The sequence below is a fragment of the Anas platyrhynchos genome, chromosome 2, assembly GCF_047663525.1.
Source record: "Anas platyrhynchos isolate ZD024472 breed Pekin duck chromosome 2, IASCAAS_PekinDuck_T2T, whole genome shotgun sequence".
In the NCBI taxonomy this organism is placed as follows: domain Eukaryota; kingdom Metazoa; phylum Chordata; class Aves; order Anseriformes; family Anatidae; genus Anas; species Anas platyrhynchos.
Window position 1 is genome coordinate 125,208,669 of NC_092588.1, and position 8,039 is coordinate 125,216,707.

Consider the following 8,039-nt stretch of genomic DNA (forward strand, 5'->3'; position numbering starts at 1 on the left):
CAGGTTTGGGACAGACTGCAGACATTTCCTTCAGGACTACTTTTCTTCAGTTCAGAAGGGCAGCTATGGGAGGTATAGGCTGGGAGAGCTACCCATGCTCTTCCTTCACATAAAAGTAGAGATGTCTGAAATCTGTCCTAGATTCAGAATGGTTCTGTAGTGACTCTGAAATTCAGAGTAAACCCTTAAGCTTTCAAATGCAGGTAGAGCAGTTTTGCTCTGGAGATCTATGGCATACAGTCAAAATTCCAGGAGGTAGGCTGCAATATCTTGCAGAGAACTGTCTTCAGATCCCTGGAAATCCTGAAATAAACAGGAGCTTGGCATTTCTGCAGAGTAAAGAACAAAAGGCTAAGAGCTGATGCGGAGAATAAGAAATCAATTCAGAAATGTCTCAAGACAGGCAGTGTAAGCTTCGTGACAGCAGTTGTGAGCCCTCCTTCCTTGGACCAAATTTGAAGCCCCTTGAAGTCCAAGAATTGTTTTCAATGACAGGTACAAGTTTTGGACCAGATGTGCTTGCCGCATGAGTTGAGGTTTATCTTTTTGGGGTTAATACAGTTCATTCAACTAACTTGCCAGCAAATAGACTGTTTTGTGAATGCAGACTTGAAACTACATGAATAAAATCAGTCTTAGTGCATTAACTGATTAATTTGAACAGACAGACATGTTTTCAGTAGGCTGATGACACAGTTGCTTGCAATCAGATTTACTGGGTGTGCAATCTTCATAACACACAAAGTAAAATATTCAAAGTACATAAAAGAGTGGTCTTCTATTTGGAAATTTCTGCTACAATGTTGCAACAGTAGAATTTTCCAGGTGTTGTACTATGGACTCTGTCCATTAAATTCTTGCATGTCATTTCTTCGTGTGCACAACTGTATAAAGATTCCTCAATGCACAAGAACTTTTCAGGGAAATCTTCATAAAAAATAAAAATATACATAAATTTACAAAAGAAAAAGAAAAAAGAAAAAAAAAAGAAAAAAGAGAAAGAAAAAAGAGAAAGAAAAAAGGGAAAGGGAAAGGGAAAGGGAAAGGGAAAGGGAAAGGGAAAGGGAAAGGGAAAGGGAAAGGGAAAGGGAAAGGGAAAGGGAAAGGGAAAGGGAAAGGGAAAGGGAAAAGGAAGGGGATAGGGAAGGGGAAAGGGAAAGGGAAAGGGAAAGGGAAAGGGAAAGGGAAAGGGAAAGGGAAAGGGAAAGGGAAAGGGAAAGGGAAAGGGAAAGAGGAAGAGAAAATAAGAAAAAGAAAAGGAAAGAAAAAGAAAGAGAAAGAAAAAGAAAGAAAAAGAAGAAAAATAAAAAGAAAAAGAAAAGGAGGAAAAGAAAAGGAGGAAAAGAAAAAGAAAAAGAAAAAGAAAAAGAAAAAGAAAAAGAAAAAGAAAAAGAAAAAGAAAAAGAAAAAGAAAAAGAAAAAGAAAAAGAAAAAGAAAAAGAAAAAGAAAAAGAGGAAAAGAAAAGGAGGGAACAGCTTAGATACTCAGATCTCACAAAAGTTTCACATTTCAAAAGTGATATTGATCTAAAAAACTTTATGTTATTATCTAAGTAGTTTCCAATTGTTCCTGGAACTATTATAGCACAAAGACCATTGCCAGTTCCTTAGAGAAGGAAGCTCATTAGGGTTGCAAGAATTAGCTGAAATTGAAATTCTCTGACATCTTCATGAAGAAAAAAGGTCTGCTTCATTGCAAACAATTCAGATTTTAAGAGATTATGTCAGGTTGTAAATGACTGCGCAGTTGAGAGAATGGCTTTTCTGGTAATAATGTATTTCTAATTTTCACATAATAAGCCCCAAGAATTGATGACTGGAAAGACATTATAGTAATGGGGAAGGCTCTGTTACAAAATTAGTACAGATTTTGAAGTTGTTGGAGAAATTACTTTGCAAGAAATTTGCATGCAAAAACCTGGAGCAATAAGAAAATAATGCAAGAACCACTAGGTGTGGTACTCCCCTGTTGGCTGTCATGAATCATCTACATTTGTTTTTCATAGGAGCAAGACACCTGGCAGAAGCTTTCTGCTGAGGCTTCTCTGGAGGTGCCTGCTGCAATTGTAAAACATCTGTGGCCACACACATGCTGGCACCCCAGCCAAAAGCAAATCTGGAAGTGTCAGCGTGACCATGAAGCCTTTTAGCCCCAAAACATCCCTAGCACAATTGAAGCACAAGGTGTGAGACCAAGTGGGACAAACCCCTGAAAGTCATAACATGTTTTGAGGCAAGATGTGATGGTTTTATTCTTCTCTAATGCCAAGAGGCAAATCACTGACTTTGTAACTCACCATAAAGAGCACTGCCCTACCTGGGGTGAATTTTGTGATTTCCGACTGTCGTGTGTGCTACACCCCAGGGAAGGTCAATCAGCAGGCAGAAACTGCAAGGCAACCACAGCTGGTCCTTAGAATACCACTGGCTGATGTGAGCTGTTAGACAGTATCCATATGGTGTTTGAACGAGACATCCCTCCATCCGCATGGAGGGAGAGATTGCTTCTGAAGACCCTCTCAGGACCATGCAGTGGAATTCAAACCTTAAATTATTCAATGCCATGAATATTTTTTCTCACTTCTGTTCAATCCCCAAAATTTTATTACTTATGACATAATATGTATGACCTCTCTGAAATCCCAATTAAGGACTGTAATAAGAAATGACTATGTGCTAGTGCTGGCGATTTGTCTTTCCTTGTAAAAGTAGCCATATTTTAATAACCTGGACATTATGCATGTGTAACATGGTCTACTTCTAAGTGAAATCAAGCACAGATCCAAATGCAGGCCAGTGCTGCCAACATGTTAGAGAGATTCCCTTGGCTTTAAAGAAGGTCTGGAATGAGGAGCTTTGTTTGACCATTTGCTGGATCCATGCTATCCTTGGGGGCATGATATATGGCTAAGCATTGTGTTATGATACAACGCAAATATAATTTAATAACTTGGGTGTCAAATGGCTAAGATTTATGGTCAGCGAGGCTAAACATTCACAAAGGATTGCTCCAGAGATGAGGTCCTATTAGATTAAGAGAGAAAAACTGGCTAGCACAATGTTTTAGACAACACAGCTCTATGGGACTGGAGGTTTTGGATCACTTTTTGCACTGTATTAATATTTCCTCGTTGCACTTCCAGAAACTCTCTTTCTAATTATAGCTTTCTGGGTTCATTCCATGTAAATTAAAAGCACATTATTATTTGTAGCTAAAGTGTATGAATTGTGTGCTGCTGTTTAAACAACAGGCTGCGGAGCTGGCCAGATGCAGCTCCTTTCATCTTCGTGTCCCTGCAAATGTTTGTGCAAGCAGCTTGCCGGGTCTCTGACTTACAAGAAGATCCAATCTGTGGTGAGTGGGCAGATGCTTTTTATTTCACAGAAAGAAAATAATAATAATAATAATAATACGAAGCAAGCTTGCTAAAGCCTTTTCCAAATCAGTGAGCTGGAGGCAGGGGGAGCAGAATGGGGATTTATGAGGCACCACCACCATGACCAGCAAATTGCATGAGGCGATTCTGACTGAGGGCAAGGCCCCTCCTAGCTGCAGCTGCTGGAGTAGCCCAAACTTTTTAAAAATACACTGTGATTTATAAGAAGGAGACTCTCTGCTGCCTTTTATGATGTCCCCAGTGACTCATTGTCTCATCTGGCGGCTGTCCTGCCTTCCTCTGGAGTGGCTGATGCTTGTCCCAACAAGCGACAGCTCTCCAGCTCTGCTGTGCCTGCAAATGTCTCTCTGACAACCTCTCTTGAGATGAAGCAGCTCTGTTGAAAGACATACTAACAGCACCAAAACAATGTAGACACGTAAAAGCCTGGGAGGATGAGAAAACAGGAAAGGGACCCTTCTGCTGCTGTGACAGCTGCTCACCTCGTGCTGCAGTGCTGTTTGCAGCAGGCCTCTCCCTTTGCCAACAGGCAATTTACCCTTCACATCAACCTGTTTAGCTTCATACCCTAAGTCATTCTGTTCTTCCAAGGCTGCCTCCCTGGGCAGGAACTGCTGCAGCCTCAAGGCTCACTGAGGGAGCCTTGTGCTGGACCCACATATGGCCCACCAGCAATGGCCTTTGGGTGAGACTGATGTGATGTGAGACATCTGCAGAAGGGCCACTTGTCTGCTAGAGCGGTCTTAGAAAGGTCTTTTCTGCCTTCAGTGGCACATACTGAAGATTCTTCAAGTGTGGGGTCTCAGTACTGGAGAGGCAAGGGCTGGACCTGGTGTTGCTCCCTATTGCCCCGCGGCTACTTTTCCCCCTATGCCCATGTTATTCAGGGACTTCCAGTCAAGCTGCCCACATGGAGTCAGCCACGTGTTTAGGGTAAGGTCATCTGCACTCCTGCTGAGTGGGCCCAAACTCTTCGGAGAACTACAAAACATCCCATGTGCCATGTGGTTGAGAATTGGGTCCATGCTTCTCTTGCCAAGCAAACTTGGGGTATTTTTGTTTTCCCTGCATGTTTTTTTTTTTGCTATAGTGTAGAGATCAAGTCCTGTCTGCAAGTCTCTTTGCAGTGAAAAACGAATGCCAGCATTTTCAACTGTTATCTTTGGCAAGAGACAGAATCCCATTCTGTTTGAAGAAAGCCCCAAGGGTCCCAGTGCTTTTCCACCACTAAAAGCCAGAGCTTCTTGGGTTTCCTTTCCCTTGCCTTTCCCCTTTTCCTTATCTACCTTGCTCTGGTGGCTGAAGATCAAGTTCCTGCCCAACCACGGGAGGCAGCTGTGACCCTTAAGTCACTCACCAGCCTCCATTTCCCAGTCTGCACAATGGAGACACCACTTTCCCCTGGGAAGCTCAGGAAAACAAATTCCATACCCCCGACCTCCCATACTAGACTTGTAGCTTCGTCTGCAGGCAAGGGAGGCGATAATTCACTTGCCCACCTTTGCAAAGCATTTTGAGGCCCTCACTTGATAAACACTATCTCAAAAGGCCAAGGGATTTGGGGTGTGAGAAGGAAAGAAGAAGGAAGGGTTTATGATATATTTATTAATTCCAGCCCAAGCAAGAAGCCCTCTGGTGGGGAGGGGAACTAAATGAAGCTTCCTTCCCATGCTGATGTAATTATTGTGTTTACATTTGCAAAAATAATAAAAGGGTTGGAGCACCAATTGGCCTGAGGCTTGAGCTAGCTATTATTTTATTATTTTATTTTATTTTATTTTATTTTATTTTATTTTATTTATTTTATTTTATTTTATTTTATTTTATTTTATTTTATTTTATTTTATTTTATTTTATTTTATTTTATTTTATATTTTATTTTATTTTATTTTATTTTATTTATTTCATTTCATTTATTTCATTTCATTTCATTTCATTTTATTTTATATTTTATTTTATATTTTATTTTTTCAGCCTAACTCCTAACTGGTTACTATGTACCTCAGTGGTCCGGACTTGCCCATGATTTACTGGTCACTTTTTGGCCACTGATTTACTGGCCAGTTTTACCACTGGTGTTGTAATACATATGTAATAGGGGTTGTCACTGCTTGTCAGCTTTTGAGGTGAGCTGTTTCCTAACAGAATTTAGGCTACAGATAATACCTGGGTTTTAAAGCAGATGCTTTATCAGAATGTAACTAAATAAAAGGTACTGGACCGGATCCAAGGCTCCATGAGGTCATTGCACCACTGGTGCAAAGTCAGGGTGGGTCAGGTCAGCGGGCTGCAGAGGCACTGGGAAGGGGCAGCCTGGCTGGTCACCAGGCATCCCTTATGCTCCCGGGGACGGCGCTCACCTCTCATCAGGAACACCTTATCCCTGACCCTTACTGGGCTCACGTCACCTGCACTAAAGGATTTGAGGTTTGCGGGTGTTGAGGCACAGTCCTTGTGCCCCCTGCCAGCCAATGTGCTGAAGCTTTATAGGAGAAAAACGCAAAGACATAAAATAGAGGAAAAAAATATATATAAATATAAAAATATATATATATAATATATATAATATATATTATATATAATATATAATATATAAAAATATTATATATATTTATATATTTATAATATTTATATATTATATATATAGTATATATATATATATACTATATATATATATACACAATATATATAACAATATATACAACACAATATATATAATATATGTATATATGTATAGTATATATACATATATGTTAATTGCAAGCACTTGGCTGAATGCGGGAGGATGCTTGTTGTGCGGGAAGCTTCTCGCCGTGCCGTGCCGAGCCGTGCTGTGCCGTGCCGCCACCGGGGGGCGCTGTCCCCGCGCCGCCGCTCCGCAGCCACCGCCACCAGGTGGCAGCCCCGGGCCGCCGGCTCGGGGTGTGCTGCCCCAGGCGTGCCCGCGGCTTTTTGTTTTTTATTAATTGATATTATTAATTAGCCCGGGTGTAGCTTGATCTTCTTAGCTGCCGTGGCTGCTGGTTTAGGAAGGAGACGGCGAGAGGCTTCGTGTTTGATCTGAGAGTAACGTGGAAAGCGCTGGCATTCGGACTAAAGACTGTGAACGTGGATGGCAGGAATTTAGCAGGATTGCTGTCACTTTAATTATAGGAAATAAGAAAAGTAAATACATTTGTAAATGAAGAAGAAAATTCATAGTAGCTTAAGCTAGGACAGCCGTGATAGATCAGGGATAAAGTCCAGATAACAGGAGATGCAGGAGTAACGCTCATACAGACCCCAAAATGAGCACTGGAGGAAGAAACATTTGGGGAGATCCATGGGTGTGGGGGCTCCTGGCTAGAATGCTAGCCAAGGTCTAAACGATGCTTTGAATAAGGGGTAAAGTTGGTGGTTTTTTGTTTTGTTTTTTTTTTTTTTTTTTTTTTTTTGGCCCACTGCATAGATAAAATGCTGAATTTCCAGTTTAAGAAGCATTTCTAAAGCGTGGAGAGAGACTGCCTTCACCTGCAGGCAGGGAATGTGAGGGAACAGGTATGTGCAGGGCCAAAACTCCCCCTCACAGCTTTGAAACCAGAAAAGCCCCATTCAAAGACACTGCTGCTAAGGGAACCTGCCATTGTGCGTAGTATTTTTGAGGTAAAGTTGTCCATTCTCTAAGAAATGTTTGTGACAATAAGGGCAGCTGACCTACCCAGGGCAAGGAGCAAACCAGTGGTGAGACGGCTCCTGAAGCACCATCCCTGGCAGGCAGGAGTACAAGCTGTGTTGAGGCAGGAAAGGGAGATGATGCTGGGCCCTTGGGAGTGCAACCAGCCCTCGGTTTGCTGTTGGGACGCTGGGTGGTTGGCTGGCATCACCACATACATGATGGAGATGGACTGGCCTTGTCTGAGGGCTGTATATGTGAGAGGAGAGATGCAGAACCATTTTGTACCCCAGCACAGCTCTTCCTGGAAGCAAAAACACAGCCACTCAGGCAGTGGCTGTAAGAAGTGTGCTGATGGGGGAGCTCTTCCTAGTTTACAGAGCACAGCACCAAAATAAATCCCCACAGCACCAAAATAAATCCCCTGACTGGTCTTTTCTGGGCCTGCTCTACCCATGGATGGTCCTAGGCAAAAGCAGGACTCATCAGATGGCTTTCATGGGTAAAACTCACACCTCAGGAGAAAGGAAAACTAAGAGAAAGGCAAGGTGGGCTCGTGATACTATTCCATGGCTGCTGCTGAGGGGTGTGAGGCTGAGCACAGGCTACACACAGTAGAGGAGGCCAAGACCAGCTCCTCAGGGCATCTGGTAAGGCTCTGCTGAGCCCCATTCCCCGTCTGAGATACAGAGGCTGCCTCAGGAAATGCCTCGATCTGTGGAAATGTCCAGATGCTCTGCATATGCAGAAGAGCACCACAAAGCCATAAGGCAGCTGCCACACGGCAGGGTTAGTCAGAGGCCCCAGGTGGGCATCTGAAAGCATAAAGATAGCCTAAGCCAGGCATAAATCATAGAACATCGGTGCTCTGTGGAGCAATGTGAGGCAAAGGGTGACACCAGGAAAGGAAATCTAGCAGCATCACTGCTCAAAAGTCATCAGCCTAAGGAAATGTAAGCAGAGTTCATGTGGATGCAGAAAGGCAAAAT